General features: G+C 54.7%; 1 protein-coding gene across 2 annotated transcripts in view; it reads left to right on the forward strand.

The window, feature by feature from the left end:
* Window positions 1–5,325: 5,325 nt before the first annotated feature.
* Chst3 (carbohydrate sulfotransferase 3) overlaps window positions 5,326–21,184 on the forward strand; it is a 35,223-nt gene continuing 19,364 nt past the window's right edge. The window contains exon 1 of one of the 2 annotated variants that reach the window (XM_077105344.1): window positions 5,326–5,533. The gene's annotated coding sequence lies outside the window, so the exon portion shown is untranslated. Of the gene's footprint in view, window positions 5,534–9,691; window positions 9,770–21,184 lie in introns of those variants that run through there. The other variant, XM_077105345.1, reaches the window with a different exon arrangement.

Genomic DNA, 21,184 nt, shown 5'->3' on the forward strand with positions numbered 1-21,184 from the left:
ACATCCCCAGCCCTATTTTGCATTTTATTTAGAGAAAGGGTCTCACTGACTTGCTTAGTGCCTCCTTTTTGCTGAGGCTGGCTTTGAACTCGAGATCCTCCTGCCTCAGCCTTCCATGCTGCTGGGATTACAGGCATGCACCACTGCTCCCAGCAGACCCTTAACTCTCTGAGTTCGACTTATTTCGCTTAACATGATGGTCTCGAGTTCCATTCATTTTCCTTCAAATGCCATAATTCCATTTTTCTTTATGGTTGAATAAAACTCCCTTGCGCATGTAGACCACATTTTCTGGGATAAAGTACTGTTAAAAGCTTGAGTCCTAAGGTCAGATAGACCCTGGCTTTGAATTCCAACTCTATTCTTACATGGCTGGATGACCTTGGCAAATTGCTTAACCCATGTAAGACTCCATTGTCTCATCATCAGACCCGCAGTTGTGTTTTTGTTTTTGCTCAGAAAATTTGACACTGTTATAGTATCATTATTTATTCGGCCCCTATTCATATTTTGCCAATTTTCTAAATGATGTGTTTCATAGTGATTTCTTTTTTCTTTTTTCTTTTTTTTTTTAGTTCCAGGATCTGGTTCAGGGTGACAGAAGGCATTTAATGATTGCATTAGTTATGGAGAGCTGTACAGCAAGTTACCCGGAACTTAAATGGCTCAAAACAATATTTATCATCTTGGTTTCTGTGGATCAGGAGGCTGGACCCAGCTCAGCGGGGTTCTTTAGTGCAGGGTCTCTCCCAGTAGAGCAACCAAGGGTTGGCCACACTCATTCCTGAGTTCAGGGGGGCCCACCTCTGCTTCTAACCTTATGCTGTGATTACGAGCAGGATTCAGGTCACTGCAGCCCAGTGGACTTGGGACCTCAGGTCCATGCTAGCTGTTGACTTAAAAGCCCTCGTCAGCTCCTTGAAACTCAGGCCCTGCCATGGGGGGGGGGGCGGGGGGGCGGTGCTCACAATTTGGCAATTTGCTTCATGGAAAGGAAGCAAATGGAAAAGAGCCCGAGAGAATTCTAGCAAGACAGCAGTCTCTGTCTTTTGTCACCTAATCTCAGCAGCCCAGTCATATGAAATCTGCTTAACACGGTGGCTCATGTCTCTTTACTCTCTTCTCACCTGGCCCCGTGCTTGGCCTCAGTTTGCCTTCCATATCATCAGCATTTTAAAGTTCCATGCCACTTATTTTTGTAAATGTCTCTTGACTTGGGAAATTGTCTGCTGGTCCCCATGACCAGACTCAGGGGCTGCATTTGGGGTGGGGACATCCACAGTGTTGGATCGTTCGTCAGGGGCTTTGTCCCATTATCCGTGGATTGCTTGGTTAAGCGTCCACAACCTAAACCCTCTGCCATTCCACCTCTAGAGGCCTGGAAAGTTCTCTTCATTTCTCCAATGGAGTAAAAAATTGAGATCAGTTCTCTTGACTGAGCTATGATGGCAAGAAGTTGAGCCTGGAGACTATTTTAGGATGAAAATTTCCAAGGTCCTGGCCCAGCCATTTACCCTGTCCCTCTCGCGGGCACACAGATGCCACTGGAGCCTGGGGGATGAACACCCTCACACCCTCTGCCTCCTTCTCCACCTACAGACCTCCAGCTGTCTCCAAGGCCGGGCTGGGTCTTCCCCTCCACGAGTGGTGCAGCCGTGCTACACAGATCTGAGGCCAGCTGTCCATCACGCTCTGTGTGCTTGGTACCCCCTGAGGTTGTGCAAGCCTGCGGTCCATCCTGCTCTGGAAACCCTGGCCAGCCTTGCCCCAGGTAATGCACTGTGTCCCTGGCATTGTGTCGGCATGTCTGTCTTCTGCAGACAGGCCAGGACCTAGGCCTCATTACCTCTCTGGGTCCCAGTTCCCACTCTGCTCCATAAGGGATTTCTCAGCACGGCTCGGGCTCCCTGTCCCCACCTGCAACACAGAGTCCCATTTTCTAGGATCTGCTGGTGGCACAGCTCTAGCTCTTGGTCTTTGTACCTCCTGAGGTGCATCACAAACTTCCAGCAATAAAAATCCCTGTACCCAGTGGGAAAACCTTCCAGACAAGGCTAAGAGGTGGCTGGGCACCGTGGCGCTCGCCTGTCATCTCAGCATCTCTGGAGGAGAAGGCAAAAAAATTGTGAGTTCAAAGCCAGCCTCAGCAACTGAGCAAGGCCCTGAGCAACTCGTTGAGAACCTGTCTCTAAATAAACTATAAAAGAGAGCTGGGGATGTGGCTCAGTGGTTAAGTGTCCCTTAAAAAAAAAAAAAAAAAAAAGCCAACAGGTGCGGTTCAATGTGGCTTCTTAGATTTGTGAAATTGAAACATTCCCCATACCTCCACCCCAATCTAAGAAGAGGTAGTAGAGTCTGGGGGTGGGGGTCCATGTGCAAAGCTCCCCTGATTCTCACAAGTCTGACCTCTTGTCCTCGTCACTACTGCTAATAACATTTGGGTACATGGGGAAGGGATGATTTTGTTGGGAGGGAATTAAAAATGAGATTCTGTGATTGACTTTTTCTGGAATGTGTTTATCATTTGCATCCCCAAACTAGAATCTGGCGTAATACTATAAGAACAGGATAAATCAAACAATTAGCAACTATAAGAGTCATAATAATTTGGGTTCTGAAGACATTTTTTTCCTTAGGAGTAAAATTAGTTGTTCTATCTGAGGTAATAGCTTTAGAGTCCAGTTGAACAGAAGAAAAATTAGAATTGGAAGAATATGGATTATTTTAGATGCTCACTACATCAAATAAAATATGTCACAGAATCCAGATGACTGCAGATACATCGGGGAGACTAGTGATAGTGTGACTAAAGAGGAGGCGACTTGTGGGGAGGATTTTATGGTTGGTTATTTCCCTCACCTGTTACCTTTTCTTCTGCAGGTCAGACTGTGTTTTTTATTGTATGTTGCATGTAAATGTTGCATCCGATGCAAAGGATAGAAAAAGAGGAAAGCCCGGACCAGATCACGACACCTGACAACGTGAACTCGAGCGGAGGATTTCTTTCTCTATGGCTTTAATGACCATGTCTGTCCTGAAGTTTGTCTGGTTATTCAGGTTTGTCCTTAACAGATCTTGGGAATGAGACTTCTAACTCTGTGGGTCCTAAAACAACCCTTGGCCTCAGTGTGCGCAGAATGTATGGCCTAGCCAACAGGGGCATCTGCAACCTGAATTTCTTCATAGAGGCTGAGTTTGTATTTGGGAGTTTCCAGGCCTTTTGAATGGGATGAATTTGAGCATCAGAGACCTTGTGGAGAGGGGGAGTAGACAGCGTTGTACTGGATTATCTTTGGTTCCTTTTCACAACCATTTTGTCTACCTCTGTGACCACTAGATAAATGGATACTCTGCTTGACAGACTTCTGGCCTCTCCCAACCTTAAGGCTGGGATGAGTCAGCACCAGAATCCTGTCCACTTCCCAGCCTTATTGAAAACAACATCTGAGTCTTATGGATTTCCCCTTATTGTAGACTATTTGAAGACCCCACCTACTTTGGGGACTATACAAGCTTAAGTAACCTTCTTCACAAAAACAACAACAAAACATGTGTCTTTTCCAGGTAACTTGAGTTTGAGTTCCCAGGGCATGGTCACTCGTGTTTGGCTCGGAATCAATTCATTTTCCATGGTCAGCTCTAAACTTGTTGGAGAGCATGTGGACTGATTCCCAGGCAGAAGCCCCTACAGGGAAGACTGGGGAGGGCTGTGGGAGTCCCAGAGAAAGGGATTCAGAAAGGTTACCCAGAAGGTGAGCTGGGGTCTGAATCCTCACCAAACCTCAGGCCTCTTTTAACAGGACACAGAGTTGTAAGGAGTGGGACCAAAGCACCCAATGAGGACTTTCTACTAAAGAGCATCCAGGGTCTCACATCCGAATCTGGAGCATTCTGCCCAGGCCCCTCCAGGCTGCCTTCACAGAAGCCTTAGCTGGTCTGCACCCTGGTAACCAATGGGGACCCTCAAACTGTTGTATCTGAGAGAAGGGGTCCTGGGTAGGCCTGGGACTGCTCAGTCCTAACTGGTTTAGTATCTGCTGCCTGAGACATGTCTGCTATCTCCTTTCTGCATTTGTTGAGAAGAAGAGGAAAGCCAAGTACCAATGTCCCTTTTTTTTCCCTTTTCAGATTTTCTTACTTTTCCTTTACAGGAGATAATTCGCTGTGTTTAAACCACATACACTCCCCATTAAATGTCAGGACAGCTGTCTTAGGCCTTAATTAGCTCATGATGCTAAGTACTACTAGGAAGTCCCAGGAGGAAAACCCCAGGCAAGACCGAATCAAAAGCTTCCTCCTGACATGGCATTCACGAGGATTCCAGAGAGGGACCGGGAAATTCGGGTTTGTGTTCTAATACTGAGCTCCTAGAGAAACTGACCTTTTTGCCCCAAACCACGCACTGCCTAGCTGGCCACTGCCCGTCCCTACTCCCCCTGCAGTCCCCAAATCAGAGGCGACAACTGTCCGGAAGGGTCCGAAGATACTGCCAAGCATCTCTGGCTGCGTCAGCGGGCGAGGACCCTTCCAGGATCAAGCCGAATTGGGGGAGACCTGGACACGCTGCTTGCGCAAGAAAGCACAGAAGGAAGGGTGGCACAGAAGGGAGGATGGGTGACCCGTTGCGGACTAGGATGTGGGTGCTGTGGTCTTTGGAAACCAGAGTTCAGCTCCCGCTGCCCCAGGGGGATGCGAAGACCCTCCCCTGGGAGGAGCTGGCCGAGAATGCGTGCAGAGGAGGGGGGGTCTCCCGGGGGCGCGAGGGTAACGGAACGGGGATGGGGGGGGAGTCTACCGCAGGGTGAAGCCACCAGGATCTCCACTGAGGCTCTCTCTTCATCTCCTCAGCCCAGGACAAGCAGCCTCTCCCAGAGGGGTGGGAATCCAAGCGGTCCCCAGCAAGTCCCCGGGGACGCGCGGTTGGAGGTGCGGCGCCCGGAACAAAGACCCACCAAAGGGTCCTGGAGAGCGCGCCCCCCCCGGGGGCGGGTCCCCTCCCCCTCAGCTCCTCCCCCTGCTCCCCTTCCTCCCGCCCCAGAGGCCCACGGGCGCGCAGCCCCAGCATCGCCAACTTCGCCAACGGTTCCCAAGTTGCCGGGCGCGCCGGGGTGGGAGCTGGGTGGGGTGAGAACGGAGCAGGGAGGGGAGGAGGGGGAGGGCAGAGGAGGGAGCCGAGAGGGAGGGGGAGGCTGCCCGGGCTCCTAGGACACGGTTCCGGAATCCGCCGCCGGCGCGGGCCGCTCGCCCACTCGGGCCGAGCGTGTAGGCACCGGGCAGGACCGCTCGCTCGCCGGCTTGCGGCGCAAGACGGCGCCCGCCTGGCGCCGCTTCCTGCCGGGCGAGCGGAGCGGCCGGGCCGCGCCTCCTCCTCCCTCCCTCCTCGCCGCCGAAGGAGGGCGCTGAGCCCCGCCGCGGAGCCGCTGCAGCCCGGGGCTCCAGAGAGGAGGGCGAAGTTGCGAGCGGATGCTGCCCGCGCTGGACGCCGATCCGGGAGAGTCGGATCCGCCTTCGTCGGACGAGGCTCGGAGCCGGGGTAAGTGGGGCCCTGGAGTCCCGGAACCGCTTCCCCGGCTCGGCCGAGGCCGCCCAGCCGTGCCTTCGGGTCCCGGCGCCCGCGCCAAACTTTGCAAGAAGGCGCAGGCGGAGGGTGGGAGAGGGCCTCCCGGCTCGAGAGAAACCCCACGCAGGCGCCTCAACTCGCGGCGCCCAGATCTGCATCTGCCAGGTACCCGCGCCTCCTGGCCGCCGGAGCCCCACGCGCAGCGCGTACGCGTGTTAGCACACGCCGCCCCGACCAGGCGCGTGCAGCCAGCCCTAGTGCACACTCCGGGAACGCCGCGACTTGGGATTTGAACCCAGGCTCGTCTTCGTCTCTCCCAGTTCGATCCACGGTCTTTGTCTACTGCCCCCGCAGTCCCTCAGCGAGAGGGAGCCCCCAAAGTGCCAGGGGCAGGGATCGGACTGCCTGGACTTTAGAAAGTCGTGACTGAGATCCCGAGGCCGAGGAGTGGGGAGGAGCAAGCAGTCAGTGCAGATGGTTTTGCGGGTTCGACAGGAGAGGATTTGGTAGGGGCAGGTTTGGTGCGGAAACTCGGCGTCTGGGTGATGTGTCTGGGTGTGCGCAGCCCTTCCGGAGGCGAGGCCGGGAGGCAGGAGGGACTGAGCGTAAACTCACATGGGTGTGCTGGGGTCTGTGAACAGGGTGGGAAAGCCTGCAGGCGGACGCTGCGCTGGACAGCTGAGGGTTGATGGTGACAGGGCCTTGGAAGGAAGCAGAGACCCTTCCCCCTAGCGGATGTACTTCCTCAGAGGGACTTCCAGGGGGAGAGGGTGAGGAGAGTCGAGCTATATGCATGGGGAGGAGGGAGACTCCAGGGTTAGTTAAAAGACACTTATTTTTCTTGCACCTGAAGTTGTTTTTGGTTTCTGATGCAGGGCACTCTGAGGCCCGAGCGTGTTTCTGGACCTGGTGCAGTTCTGGGCACAGTGGGTACTCAGTAAGTAGTTGCTTGATGAGTAACACCAACAATTTATGTCTTTTGCTCTGACTCTGAGCTGAGCCCACTGGACTTCAGCCAGGTTGGAATTGGTCTTCCTGAAAAGGCAGGGTCCTGGGTGGCTGGAGAGAACCCTGCCTCATCTTTGGGGGAAGCAGATCAGCAGCATATTCCACTGTGCCTGTGAGCTAGCATGGAGCTTTATCATCTCCCTCTCCCAGGGCAGCAGAAAAAGTCCCATTTCTTCGTCCTGCTAAGCTGGGGATGGAGGGGGAGATGGCATGCTGATTGGCAGACTCATTGGGGTCTTAGGGAAAAACTTTCCATGGGCAGCAGAGAGTAAGAGTAGATTCCATCAACCCTCCCACACCCTGGCTTTAGGGGACAGGGATGGGTTCATTAGAGATGGGCCAGGCTAGTGGACATGTGCCAGGGTGGAGAGACCATGGGACATGTGGGATTGGGGAGCACCTGCTCTTCTTTCTGGCTCCTGCTAGCCTGGCTGGAGAGGACTCTCATGAAGGGTCTCTGAGCTGTGTCTTCCAGCCAGGGCTTGGCTGGATGGTGGCGGCAGGTGGAGGGGGCGTCACAGTCCCTGTACTAAGTATTGGTGTGGATTCTTCTCTGCCAGTTGGCATGAGTTTCCCAGAGGAGCAGAAGCATCCCCTGTTCCTGGAACTGGGACTGAGAGTGCACAAAGGCGTGGGGGCGGCCTAGGCATGTCATGGAAAATGTCTCACTCCCCGCCCCGCCCCCTCATGAAGAGCTCTGACTAGGTGCAGTGTGCATTTCAACTTCTAAATACTGAAATTAGCAAAGCATGTAGGCAGCACTGAGGACTGTGGCCCCAGGTGAGAGGGGGCGTGCTCTGGCCTTTGGCCTGGGCCACCCCCGATTCAAGCAGCACGCTACACACATCCAGTCTTTTCCGCACCTTTCCACCTTCATCGTGCCTTCCGGGAATCAGGAACTTTAGACAGAATCTCATGAAGCAATTACATCCCAGTGAGGTTAGTATTTCATCTCCTTTTTACAGATTGGGAAACTGAGGGTCAGAAAAGTTAAGTCACTTTTTATAAAAGTCACGTAGCCAATGAGAGACAAGGCCAGGAATTGAACCTGGAGAGTCTGACTCCTGACTGTGCTGTCTCCATCATGGAATTCTCCATAGCAACCAGGAAACAACTCTGATGCTGCTTACTAACACGGTAGTAAGTTAACAAGGAGCCTCTTGACTGTGTCCCTTTTTCCCCCTCACTGCTGAGCCTGGGTTATACCATAGCTGTGGGAATCCAAGGCTGGGTGGTAGCTGGGCATGGTGGCGCACACCTGTAATCCCAGCTACTCAGGAGTCTGAAGCAGGAGGGTCATAAGTTTGAGATCAGCCTGGGAAACTTAATAAGACTCTGCCTCCAAGTTAAAAAAATTAAATAAAAAGCTAAAATTAAAAAGTTTGGGGATGTAGCTCAGTGATAAAGTATCCCTGGGTTCAATCCTCAAAAAAAGAAAGAAAGAAAAGGCTGGGTGGTACCAGGCTTCTAGAGCCTTCTATGTGGATCTGGAGTCAGGAAACAGTGGAGGTTTGGGGGATGGTGCATGTGGAAGATAGTATAGCAGTTCTAATGAGAAATTGTCCACTGTTAATCTGAGAAATGGTGACATAGCTGTCACTCATGACCTTACCTCTGGTAGGGAGGAATGCCAGTAATCCATCCTCAGATTACCACCTTCCTCTCCCCTTTGGCCCTCACCAGCATCACCCGTTACCTGGGGAAATCAGCCCTCGCCTGCCAATTCCTGTTGTCACTTAGTTGGGACCATGTCACAGCTGTCTGTCCATTCCTGCCATGGGCTCTGAAGAGCTAGACTCCTCTACAATGTGTGGTCATCTGAAGAGATGGGTGGGCAGACTGGGGACATGATAGTCACATGGTTCCTGGTTCTTGGCTGTGCTGTCACATAGTCACCCTTCAGAGGGACAGTGGTTATCTGTTGGTCTCACTGTACACATGAAGAAATGAGGCTCTGAGAGGCGTGATGGTCACCCAGGGTCAGGAGGGTAGCAGCTGCCGCCATGCTTCAGGGTCCCCAGCTGTGTCTCTCCATCTGGCTGGTGTTCTGCACCCCTGGACTGCCCCCCAGGACTGAGAAGGGTACCCCTGCTGGGGCAGGGTCCTCACTGCCCTGCCCGGCCCAGCTCATCCACCCCAGAGCTTCTGATATACGTGTCCATAGTAAGAAAAAACTGACACTCTTAAAAGGAAGTAAGGGGCATTGGGTTAGCCCAGCCCAGCTGGCCTCCGCCCACTTCGCCCTGGGCTGGTTCCAAGAGTGTGAGGCTGCAGAGATACTGGAGCCTGCTCCTCCTCCAGGGCAGAGTGGACACACTGTCCAGAATGGAATCTGGGACACAGGGTACAGGGAGAAGCCGCCCCAGCTGAGGGGCAACTGCTATCATCTTTGTCTTCCCCTGGGAGGGACTTAAAAACTTGTCAGGTGGTGGGTGAAGCCCTGGGAGGGGCTGGGAGTGTCTCTGCTGAGCAGTGGTACTGCAGGGGCCCAAGGCATCTTAGCTGAGAAGGATGCTCAGAGTGGACTCTGACTTTGGTGACGTAACACAGCAGGAGAACCAGCGCTCTTCTTCTTTCCTTAAATAGAAATGGAATTTGTCACTTTTTCTTCTTGGAGGCCCAAAGACCATAGGACGTGCTTGCTCGCTCTGCGCTGTGCGTGCAGATTCCACAGTTGGGAGTGGGAAGCCCCTAGCAGGCCCAGACAGTTGGTTCAGCCTTCAGTCTCCATGGACCCCAACCTAGCTGGTGGCTCCTGGTCCCCTGCCAGTGTGGAGGGAGGGGGCAGCCTTGGGAGCCCCTGAGCACAGGCAGCTTCGTGTCTTTGGCACCCAAGCCCTCCTCCGCCATGCCCAAGCCGCCTCACAAAAAATATCTCTGTGTTGAGGGACTGTGGGTTTTCTCTGGGCCCTGGAAACTTACTGGGCCTGGGGAGCACTCTTTACAAAGGACCTGGAGGAAGAGGGGAAGGTCAACACCCCACTTCCCTGAGCGCCACGGTAAACACCACCTCTCCCAGCCTGGGAGGTTCTTATTTGTGGTTACACCTGCCCTCTCCCTGGGAAGTCCCTCCCCCTAGACTTTGGGAGCCTCAAAAGTCAGGACGCACACCTCTGCGGCCAGTCCTTGTGCTGGTGGCTGCAGAAAGGAAGAACATGTGGGAGAAAAGACCTCCCCAGGGCCCAGCCCTGCTCCTTCTGGGTAAGTCCCAGCCCCCGCCCCTGGCCGGGGGAAGCAGGTGGGTTGGTGGGTTTGACTTTGATCTTGGGGCTTTTCTCCAGTTCTGTGATATCTGAGGAAGCTTTGTATCTTACATGTTGCTTTAGGGTGGATTTATCTGAGCTGTTGTCTGGGTTACATCTAATCTGTCAAGAAACCCTCAAAAGCCATGTGTCCGCCACACCGGCCTATAATCCCAGCGACTCAGAGGCCGAGGCAGAAGGATTGCAAGTTTGAGGCGAGTCTCAGCAATTTAGCAAGACCCTGTCTCAAAATAAAAAAGTAAAAAGGGCTGGGGATGTGACTCAGTGCCCCTGGGTTCGATCTCTGGTACAAAAATAACAAGTATTGGTTTCCTCTGTAGGCTAACAGAATGTCAAGTTTTTTTCTTTCTTTTTTTTCCAGTAATGGGCATTGAACCTAGGCCTGCTTTACCACTGAGATACATCCCTATCCCTTTTTAATTTTTACTTTTGTTTTGACACAGGTTGATTTTGACTGTAGTCACGTCAGCTCAGGGAGAGGTGGTGACTGTGGCACTGATGGATTCCTGAGGCTCAAGCACTGTTGTACATTTTTGTGTCTTTGAGATAGGAAGCGGGTTCTTCATCACTTAATGATGGCAGTTTATTTGGTGACTGGCTCTAAACTTAGCACACAGTGAGAAGGGGAGACAGGAGCTCTGGCTGGGGCAATTCCTCAGTGGGTTGGAAGCCAGGGAGTGACCAGGGGCCTCCCATTGTATGTGACTTTGACAAGGTGGGTCTGCAAACACTGAAACCTCTGGGATCTGGGAGGGCACTGCCTGAGGCCCAGGGTCTTGTCACTGTCCTGTTGCTGCCAGGCTGCCGGGGTTATGGGGTGAGCTATGTCCCGTACTCTTGGTGGGAGAAGGGCATAACCACGCACTCACACAACAGTGCATGTATCATCATGGACAAAAGTGCCGTGTGGCCTTGGATAAGTACTTAACCTCTCTGAGCCTCAGTTTCCCAGTTTGTAAGAGGAGAGTGGTAACCGTAACCAACTGTAGCATGTGGTTGTGAGTTAATAGACATAAAGAGCCTAAAAGTGCACACAGTGAGAGCTAGGCATGTGTTAGTGTTGCTAATCAGTCTTGAGTACAAGCACACAGGGCGTTGTAGGGGTACCCACAAACCTGTCAGTGAATGAGATCAATACTTCGCATGCTTTGAGCCCCAGTTCTCTAAGATGCGTGGCATTCCCTATGCTAGACTCTAATTAGAATTTACTGGAAAGATAATCTCATCTTCCCACAGGAAGTTCATATTTTTAGACACTGTGTGTACTGATTCTCCCGGGAGTGAGAGTAACAGCCTCAGCTGCGAGCGTTTTCAACTAGGTTCCGTGGAACCCCAGGGTTCAGTGCAGGGGAACCCTTAGGGGCTTGATGAAGGGGTGGCAGGTCCCTGTCCCTTTTCTGTTCTGTCTGTTGGACTCATGAGGAAAGCTCTGGTTCATAAGAAGGTTCCACAGCTGAGACGTTTGCTGTCCGTGTTCACAGCTCGGTTGGGCTTTCTGCCTGCGTGTGCACGCTCACCTTCGCACGTGTCACACTGTGGCCCCTGTGCCAACCTCACGCTACCTGAGAGCTGGCCCGGGCCTCCACTGCTGTCTCCCTGCGTCCCTCTCCTCCCTCCCCTCCAGCTGCCTCACCATCTGCAGGATTCTGGAGAATGCTAAGGCGCCCTCTGAGCCAGAGCAGTGCTATCTGAGGAAATATTTTGAAAACAAACGGGGGCCACCCCCTGGCTGTGACTGCTCCAAGTTTCAACAAGGAATTTCACAACTCCAGCCGCAAGGGCAGGGCCAGGCTGTGGGCAGCAGCTTTCCTCTGGAGACTGCAAGAGGCTTCTCAGGGGGCAGAGGAGCCCAGCCCTTGGCCCTCGGGGTCAAGGACAGGTGCGTGTCTGCAGAGGCCCTGAGCTCAGAACCCAGAGCATCCTCCGCAGAGAATGAGCAAGGGAAGCAGCCACCAAGCAGGGACCCTGTCCTGGATCCAATCTGAGAGATGCTGTGGTTCTCCTTCGCTCCACACCTGGCGCAGGTGTCTGGGGGAGGGCACCTAGGAAACAGTGACAGCAACAGCTGGCCGCCTGAACACCTGCTGGGCGTCCCCTCCTGAGCTCTCCCAGGAAGCTCCTGAGGTCACAGAGAGGAGAACAGCCAGACGGGCTGGGGGAGCTGCCCACGTCCACGGCCTCCACAGTGAGCTCAGGCCTGAGCTCAGAGGCTGGCGCCTGAGCCCCTGCCCTCCCACAGCGTCACCTGCGTCTGTCCTGCTGTGGCTGCACTGCCGACAAGAAATGGCCCCAAGGGACCCACCTCCCACCTGTGGCCAGGGCATGCTGGGGGTCCGGGCAGGGAAGCCCGGTGAGAGGCATCTCCCAACCCGCTGTGGACACTGCAGGTGAAGTGGAGCCACCACCTCCCCCAGGTCGGAGCCCAGCACCCGGGCAGCCCTGGGCGAGGCGTTTCTTTGCAAGGCCCAGCGTCCACTCCCGTGGTTTAAGCGAGCAAGGGGGACTTGCCCATTGGAGCCTCTGTCCCCCATGAGCCTTCCAGCAAGACAGGAGCCCCACCTTGGAGTGAGCATGTATCCGCTTGGGGTGACAAATGGCTTCCGTGAGCCCTGTCACCTATCAGCAGATGTTTCTTCCCTGGCCTCTTCTTTTACCAGCCCTCACTGGGACACAGTGTCCCAAATTCCCAACCGTCCCCATTTCCCAAGGTCACACAGCCTGCTCTTGTGGCCTCTCTAGCTGTCCAGGAGGCCCCTCCTGTTTTGCCCATGGCCTGGACGGCTCCTCCCCCTGGAAGCCAGACTGAGGCCCTCCTTGTGGCTGCCTCCGATCCCCCTCACGGTGTCACCTGCTGCCTGGCGGTGGCCAGCTCAGTGGTCTGTGGTCTCTGCCCGGGAATGAGCTGTGTTCACTTTTGTGTCCCCTGTGCTTAGTCAGCACAGCCACAGGTGTGCGGCAAGCGTGTGCGAGGGTGAGGGGTGGGCTGTAGGTGGGGTGGGAACCTCGAGGAGCTGCTGGCTGTGGGGTGGGACGTCCTGTTCAGGACACTTGTCAGGGCATGGTCCTTGCCTGGGGAGAGTGGTGGTAAATGGGAGGAGCAGCTGATGTGGGCCTGGAGCAGGAAAGTGGGACCCCAGGCACACGGTCTCACAAGGTCATTCATCACCCTGGGGGCACTGGGCTGGGATCTAGGAATGGGTCCCTCTGTCCTGTCCCTGCCTGCCCACCCATGGACACCTGTGGATTATGTGGGCTGGACCTACCAGCACGTGCTTCCCAGTCCTGGCCCAAACATGAGTCCAGCTGCTCCAGGGTCCAGTCTGTGGAGGCAAAGCAGGCCCCACAGCAGAGAGAAGGAGGCTACCCGGCAGGCTGTGTCCCTGAGCTGGGAGGAACCGCCCTGAGGTTCCAGCTCCAGCCCTCCCTTTATCCTCACAGAAGCAGTGGCCCCTCCACCATGGCCTGGGGGCTTGCTATTCCCTGCCCACGTGCTACATGCCTGGTCCCGCCCGACACCATGCAAGGCAGGATGGGGCGAGAGCTACTCCCCTGCAGAAAGCCAAGGAGACTCTGGACCCTGGGACACCTGGAGTCCAGCTGTGATGGGTGGACCTGTGGCCGTGAGGAAGGACTGAGGACAGCTTCTTGAAGGGAAGTTGGCCAGAGACACAACGATTAGAAAATTCAGCCGGGTGCAGTGACATGAGTGGAAAATGTGTTTCTATACAAGTGCTCGGAGCAGTGCCTGATACACAGCATTAAGAAATACCAATGATTCTACACTACCTTTGGGGTGTGTGTGTGTGTGTGTGTGTGTGTGTGTGGTTTTTATGCTGGGGATTGAAGATAGTATAGATTTTTAAGTTCAAGTAGAAAAGTAAACCGAGGTCAGATCATAGAGGCCCCCGAATGTCACACTGACCATTTCTAAGTACCCACTGGCTGCCGAGTGCTTTGTAGACATTCTTACTGAGCCCCATAAAAGCCAGCCAGGTCGTTAGCCGTGTCTCCATGTTGCATATAAGGAAACTGAAACCCAGAGAGGCAAGGTAACCTGCTCAAGGCAGCTCAGCCAGAGGGACACAGAGGCAGCCATGACACCCACGTCTTCCTGGCATTCGGTCCCCCCTCCAAGTAGAGATTGGAGAGACGTGGCAGAAGCAGCCTGGAAATGAGTCAGGAACTACCGGGATGTAGCCTGGGGTCCCTGGGGCGGGGAGGACAGGAGGTGACCGGGGAGGGGGCCGATGCCAGGTCATCCTGGAGGCACCGCACACAGCTCGCCATTCATGGCCCAGGGCGAGCCACTGAGTCATTTGGTGGAAAACATGACATCACCGAGTCTCCCTGTCTGCCGCCCACCTGCCAGTCTGCCCTCTGTGCTTCTCCTGGTGACCTCAGTGCCCAGAGTCCCTGGCCAGGTGGCCAGGCCAGGTCAGCTCCCCTGCTTCCTGCCCCGGGTTCTCCTCCCCAGCCACTGTGTCCCACCCCCCTGCTCTCTGTCCTGCTCTCTGCCATGGCCCCCACTCACACACACTGCTGAAGCAGAAGCTTCTGGAAATGGTGATGGGCACAGAAAGCCTCCACTTTTAGGAGCTCTCAGGGGCCATGCCAGCCCCTGATTGGAATGTGGCCTGGGAGGGGACAGCCCCGGACCCTGTGTTTGCTTCTCCTTTGCGAATAGTGTGGCTCTTGTGTGGGGATCAGATTGAGGAGAGCAGAGCCTGGCCGAGCTGTGTGCCCAGCACCAGGCCGCAGCTTAGAGGGCAGTGAGGTGGATCAGCGGCTCTGCCTTCCAGAGGACACCATGGGGCGTCGGAGGGCCCTCTGGTTGAAGCATCCTTGGGCAGAGTCATTTATGTACATCCCTCTGTTGGCACGAAGGGTGTCCTATTTTGCAAATGCCGGCAATGAGAGGGATCCGGTGACTTGTCCAGGGTGCACAGCCAGATTGCAAACCCTGGCCCTCCAACTCCAGAGGTGCCATCAAGCCAACCAGAGAACCACAGCAAGAGGGGTGCAGTCCTATTGCCAGTGCCTTGTGCAGTGCGGACAGGAAGCGCCAGGCAGCGTCTGTCTCAGAGCGGGGGCCCCGGCTCCGAGCCTCGCAGAGGTCGCAGATCTGTGTCGGAGGTGGCAGAGAATGCCGTGGCCCTCACTCTGCTTGTGTGGCCCTGTGGGCTGAGAGGTTTCTTTAAACCCCCGGCTGACTCCTTTTGGGAAGGAGCACTGGGATGCAAATCGCGCCTGTCCTGGGCTGGCGGGCAGACCTGGAAAGGAATATGAGTCAAGCGGGGGCCCAGTGCCAGCCTCCTCGCCCCAGTCTGTGGGTGCAGGATGCCAGGCTGCTGCAGCTGCTGCTGCCCTCTGCCAGGCAGCTGGGGAGGAGGGGCCGGCTGCAGGCCTGTGCTGAATGGTGCCTTGCCACCACCTCCCAAGGGAGGCCTGGTCAGCCCCATTTTCCAGGGGCGGACACTGAGGCTAGGGGAGGCTTTCTACTGTCTGAGCTCCCTCAGCTGGAAAGAGAAGGACTCAAGACTCAAGTCTTCTGCACAGGGAAGGACAGGGGGACAGTTTCCTTCTGGAGGAGGCAGGCACTGGCCTTCCTGTCACCAAGCAGCACTCACCAGTCCAGTTCTCTCCAGATTTTAGGAGCCGTTTTGCTTCTTCTTGTCCATTTCCCTTGCTGGTGCAGGATTTTGCCTTGGTTGCTGATTAAATTTAAAGGCCTATTAAAATGGCTTTTCTAAAACAGAAGAGTCTAACCTTGTGAGAGCTTTGCCTCTACTTCTACAGGTACACAACTGGTACCTACTTTTATGTCATTGTTAATTTTATCAAATTTTATAATACACGTCGTGGTACAAAATTGAAAAGGTGAAGTTTCTTTCTTGTGCCTCAGACACCCAGGACTCTCCATAGAGAGTAATGTCAATTCTGTGTGTGTGTGAGCTGCCCTTAAATCGCCCCATTTGTTTCTGCAGTGCTGAGCATCTAAGAATCAAACCCAGTGCCTTGTGCGTGCTGGGCAACTGCTCTGCCACTGAGCTAAGTCCCTAGCCTGGTACTGCAGATGGAACCCAGGGCCTCACTAGGCCAGCACTGTAGGAACAAACTCCCAGCTCTTTGTATATTTTGAGAAAGGATCTTGCTAAGGCTGGCCTTGAACTTGTGGTCCTCCTGCCTCAGCCTCCTAAGTCGCTGGGATTACCTGTGTGAGTCACCCTGTCTAGCCCAGTCCCGTTTTGAAGCAGTTAATATCTGACTCCATTGGGCCCCCCGTGAACAGGTAAACCAAGGCATAACCTGGAACATAACCAGGCCTGGAAATAGTGCCAGGGTACCCACACAGTCCACCTCTGGCTGAGGACTATTATGATAAATGCTAACGATTATTGCTCAGCGGCTGCCCACCATCAGAAGTCACCTTTATCTCCACTCACGCAGACAGATAGGCCCCCCATCCCTGTGTGCCCAGGAGCCAGCCCCAGCCTGTCTGCTTGGCTTCCTCCAGGCTCCCCGATGGCCCTATGCACCCCGCTGCCCCTTCTCCTTTGCCTACTCTCATCTTGCGAGGCAGGGGGCCACAGCTTGGGTGCGGCAGTGGGCAAGGGTGATCAGACTCGACCAGGCTGGGGCTTAAACTATATATTCAGAGTCTTGTAAGCTTGATTTTTTTTTTTTAAAGTCCCCCACTGCCTGGCTTGGAGCCACCTGTTGGGAAAGGCTGTCCACAGAGCCTTTGGTAATAGTAACACCACCCCTGTCTTGAGAGGAACCCTGCCTCTCTGCCAGGCACCTGCAACTTAGTGACAGCCAATGTCCCATGTCTGTCTTCATGGCCACCCTGTGAGGTAGCAGTGCTGTCCCTGTTTGACCAAGGAGAAATGAAGCCGGAGAAGTCAGTCTGCACCGTGGGTCACATAGCAGAGAGTGGCTCAGCAGGGCCCGGGACCTCTGCAGGCTTCGGGCTCCAGCCACAGGTTCTAACCCCTGCTCCTCTAGGCTTCCCAGGAGCGTGTCCAGGACCACAGATCAGCTCACCTCCTTGACAAGGTGACCGCTCATTCCCTACAGCTTGACTGACGACAAGACCGGTGCAGAGGGTTGCTTTGCGAGCAGCATTGCTCGAGGGACGCGGGCACAGCCTCCAGGTCCTCAGGTGCTTTTGGGTGGTGGGCCTTGTTGTCACTCCCTTTTTCAGATGAGAGGGCAGAGGCCAGGAGCTGCTGTGGTGAGCAGCCAGGTTGAGGGACCAAGGAGGGGGCAGCCTGTAGGAATGTGGGGAAGCTTCCCCCCATACCAGGTGACAGCTGTCCTGCCGTCCTGTCCAGCCCTTGGAGATGGCCTCTGAGGAGCCTGTACTCAGCACAGCTCAGTGGACCAAAAGCAGTGTTCAAGGCACAGCGAGGTGATGTCCGGACCCCGCCCAGGCTGTCTCCCCAGATCTGCACCTGTGAGCCCAGTGTCAGGGGAAGGTCAGCCGCATGCTGGTTGTCCATGACCCCGAACACATCCCCTCCCTTCGTGTTCCCCACGTTCTTCCTTCCTCCTTTCTTACATCCTTACCCAGTGCTGAGCAGTGGGACAAGGTGGAGCCCACAGGAGTGGCAGGAGGTGGAGATCCGTGGTGCTGGGAAGGAGCGGGCCACGGGGACCCTGCCCTGTGCAGCCTGGCCTTGAACCTCCTTGAACCTTGACTTGGGCAGGTCCTTGGCCCTTCTCTGAACCTGGTTCTCATCCAGATAGAAGCTGAGGATGGTGGGGAGGATCCGGCTTGCCCACGGAGCTGGCATGAGAATTGGGAGTGCAAAAGGGTGGGGGTCGGTGCCAGTCCCCTGGAGATTGATGATGGCTAATAGGGCAGGATCAAGGACGGCTCTGGGGACCTGTGGGGTTTGGGCTCAGCCTTTAAGAGCTGAGTGGAATTTGGGCAGCGCCTGGCCTGGGTTAATGACTACCTGTCCTCCCCGCGGGGACTGCAGGGGAACTCTCAGGCCACCGTCTTTAAAGCCTCTCCATTCGGTCCCCGTGGGGAGAGGGGGGCCGGTGTCCATGAGAACCTTCAGCTCTAAACACTGGCTTTTAGACTCCTTTGACCAAAACCTCAGACACAAACACACATAGCGGAAACAAAAGCCTGCGAAGCCTGTATCTATCCTTATTACATGAGACCCTCTGACATTATCTACTCTGCATAATACCGTTCTATTAAAAAGGAAAGAGGGAAAAAGAGCTTGCCTGACCTACCAAATTGGTCAAAGGTATTCGGTTTGAAAACCACTCCTGGCACAGTGGCGTTCAGTCCTGAGTGTGCATCAGGCCTCCTGGGCAGGCCTTGTGGAGGCAGTTTGCTGCTCTGGCCCCAAGATGCTGGCTCCGTGGATCTGGTGTGGCCTGAGGATTTGCCTTTCCAAGTTCCCAGGTGATGCTAATATTGCTGGCCGGGGTCCCCACTTTGAGACGGGTCCTCCTTGCAGAGCCCCCTGGGGGTCCTGCTTTACTGAAGACATAAGAATGGATGGTGGTTACTACAAGAAGTGTACATCTCTGCCGGGCGCGGGGGGCACCCGCCTGTCATCCCAGCACCTCCAAAGGCTGAGGCAGGAGGATCGCGAGTTCAAAGCCAGCCTTAGCAACTTAGCAGGCCCTAAGTAACTCAGTGAGGCCCTGACTCTAAAGAAAATACAAAAAAGAGCTGGGGATGTGGCCCAGTGGTAAAGTGCCCCTGGTTTTAATCCCTGGTACCAAAAATAAAAAAAATAAAAGAAGTGTGGATCTCTGGGATTTTCCAGGATGCTGGCCAGGCCCTGTCTTTGGACCTTTAACACCACCCTCCTAAGATCCAGCTCACACTGTTCCTGTCGAGTGCTGAAGGTACAAAAGCTCCGTTAAGCACAGAGACGATCATGCGCAGCCCTGGGTGAATTGCCTGCCTCGCAAATCCTGAACCCAGAGAACATAAAACCCTCCCAGCCTCCTCAAAAATACTGGCAATGAAAGACTCCATTTACCTGTGGATTTCACCTTCCTGTTTTGTTTTTCTTTTTAAGAGAAAAAGGTAGGTCAAGCATGACTGTCCCATGGGGAACAGGGCCCCAAGGGTCTGGTGAGGTCTGGGGTGTCACTAACTGTCTCTGGCTTCCCAACGTTGATCAGACCCTTTCCCAGCATCGCAGCCTGCTGACTCAGGAGACCCTACGAAGGAACAGAGGACACTCAGCCCCCGCCCCTAGTCCTCCACTGTAGCCTGGGGCCCCACACCCCCCCCTAGCATCCCAGCCCTCCAAAAGCCCGCTCAGCTGGGAGCAGCTCTGCTCAGGGAGGGGAGTGTTCAGTGGGCACAGAGCCCCTCTGTTCCAGTGACAATGGCCCGTTGATGACTGGATCCTGCCCTGGCTGGCCCCCTGGGCTGCACTTTGGAGAGGAGAAAGGACTCCAGCCCCCCAGGCGGCCACTGCTGGGTGTGAGGTTGACTTCGGAGGCCTCAGTCCCTGTCTGTCCACAGAGCCTCATTCTTCCCCTCTTCAGGCCCTGATGCGGTGGCCAGAAACCCCTTTCCCTCAGCACCCCCCGCTCCACCCAGGGCCCCGTGGAGCCCGGGAGTGACTCAGTTCAGTCCAATTCAACAAGCACTTATTGAACAGCTCCCGGGCCCTGAGGTTTGGTGCTAAGTAGCTGTGGGGCGTAAGGATGACTGCGCACGTGGACTTCAGCCCTAGCCCTGGCTGCCCACTATCATCAGGGAGCTTATAAAAATTCCCAAGCGCAGAGCACACTCCTCAGAATCTTCAGGGCTAACTCCAGGCGCTGATATTTCTGAAAAGCTGTCAAAACGATTCTCATGCCCCCCAAAATTCAGCATCCCTGGCCTCCTATCAGATACCGCCAGACGTTTGACTCACTGAACCCATGCAGGGAGGCAGGCACCTGTGGGATGTGCACATAGGTGTGTCTGTGGTACAGGGATTTTACAGATGTCGTGAAGTTAAGGGTTTCCAGGTGGACAGTTATCCTGGATTTTCCTGGAGGCCCTAATTAGAATCACAAAGGACCCTTCTCAGAGGGAGGCAGAAGGAGATTTGCCTACAGAAAAGGAATCAGAAGAAATCAGCGGGAGGGGGGCCCAGCTGCCATGCTGGCTGTGGAGATGGAGGAGTGGCCAGGAGCCAGGGAAAGCTGGCAGCCTCTAGAGGCCAGAAAGCTGCTCCCCCTGGGGCCTCCAGGAGGAGGGCAGGCCTGGGACCCCTAGTTCTTAGGGCTGTGAATCTGATTGTGAACTTGTGACCTTCAGAACTATAAGATCATAAAAATAGGGACCTCATCCCACCTGAGGACAAACTTTGTTTTACAAATGAGTAGAGAGCAGCCAGGCAGACACCTGGGGTCCCACGGTGTGATATGGAGCTGGAAGAAGCCAGGGGTGTCTGCCCCTCATTCAGGGTCCTCCCCAGCTCATTGCAGTCTTCGTTTTTCCTTCCATTTGGCGGTGCTGGGATTGAAGCCAGGGCCTCACGCTCGCTAGGCAAAGGCGCGGCCACTGAGATACAGCACCCCCCACCGCCACAGTCTTTACCCAGATGTGGGTTCCCATGCCAGCTCTGTCCTCCTCAGTCTGTGTGTCCTCTGCTAAGGGTGAGGCCTGTTTTGCAAGGGGGAGGTTTCAGTGAGGGGAGGCCAGTTGGAAAGATGGGGTAGGCCAGGTTTTCCCCGGGGAAGGGGTTGAACTTGATTTTGGAGGAGTGGAAGGCCCTCTTTCTCTGTCCCCTACCGCGAGGATGGAGCTTCCTCATCCAGGTCTTGTTTCCTCATTCAGCCTTCTCCTCCCAAGCCCCCACGCTTATTGCACATGAACAGACCCCAGGAGGGCCACCAGCCCTTGGCTGTGCAAAAGCCAGACTGGACTGGCTCATTTTCTGTCCCAGGAAGGCTGTTTGCGTCCCAATGCCCCACCTCTAACTCCATTTTGCAAAGAGCTCTTTAAACCCTGCCTACTGTCGTGGAAGCCAGTTGAGTTTGCTTTGTTTTTCCCCTTTAATATACATTTTTTTTTTCCCTGTGATGCTGGGGATCAAACACCAGGCCCAGGCAAGCACGCTACCACTGAGCCACACCCCCAGCCTCATAGGCAGCTTTAAGAAATAATACAGTGAGGCCAGGAGCAGTGGCGCTCACCTGCAGTCCCAGCAACTCAAGAGGCTGAGGCAGGAGGATTGCAAGGTCAAGGGTAGCCTGAGCAACTCGGCGAGACCCTGTCTCAAGGTAAAAAGGGCTGGAGATGTATCTCAGTGGCAGAGCACCCCTGGGTTAGATCCTTACTACTGGGTGGGGATGGGAGAGAAGAAGAAAGAGA

The sequence above is a fragment of the Callospermophilus lateralis genome, chromosome 15, assembly GCF_048772815.1.
Source record: "Callospermophilus lateralis isolate mCalLat2 chromosome 15, mCalLat2.hap1, whole genome shotgun sequence".
NCBI classification, from domain to species: Eukaryota; Metazoa; Chordata; class Mammalia; order Rodentia; family Sciuridae; genus Callospermophilus; species Callospermophilus lateralis.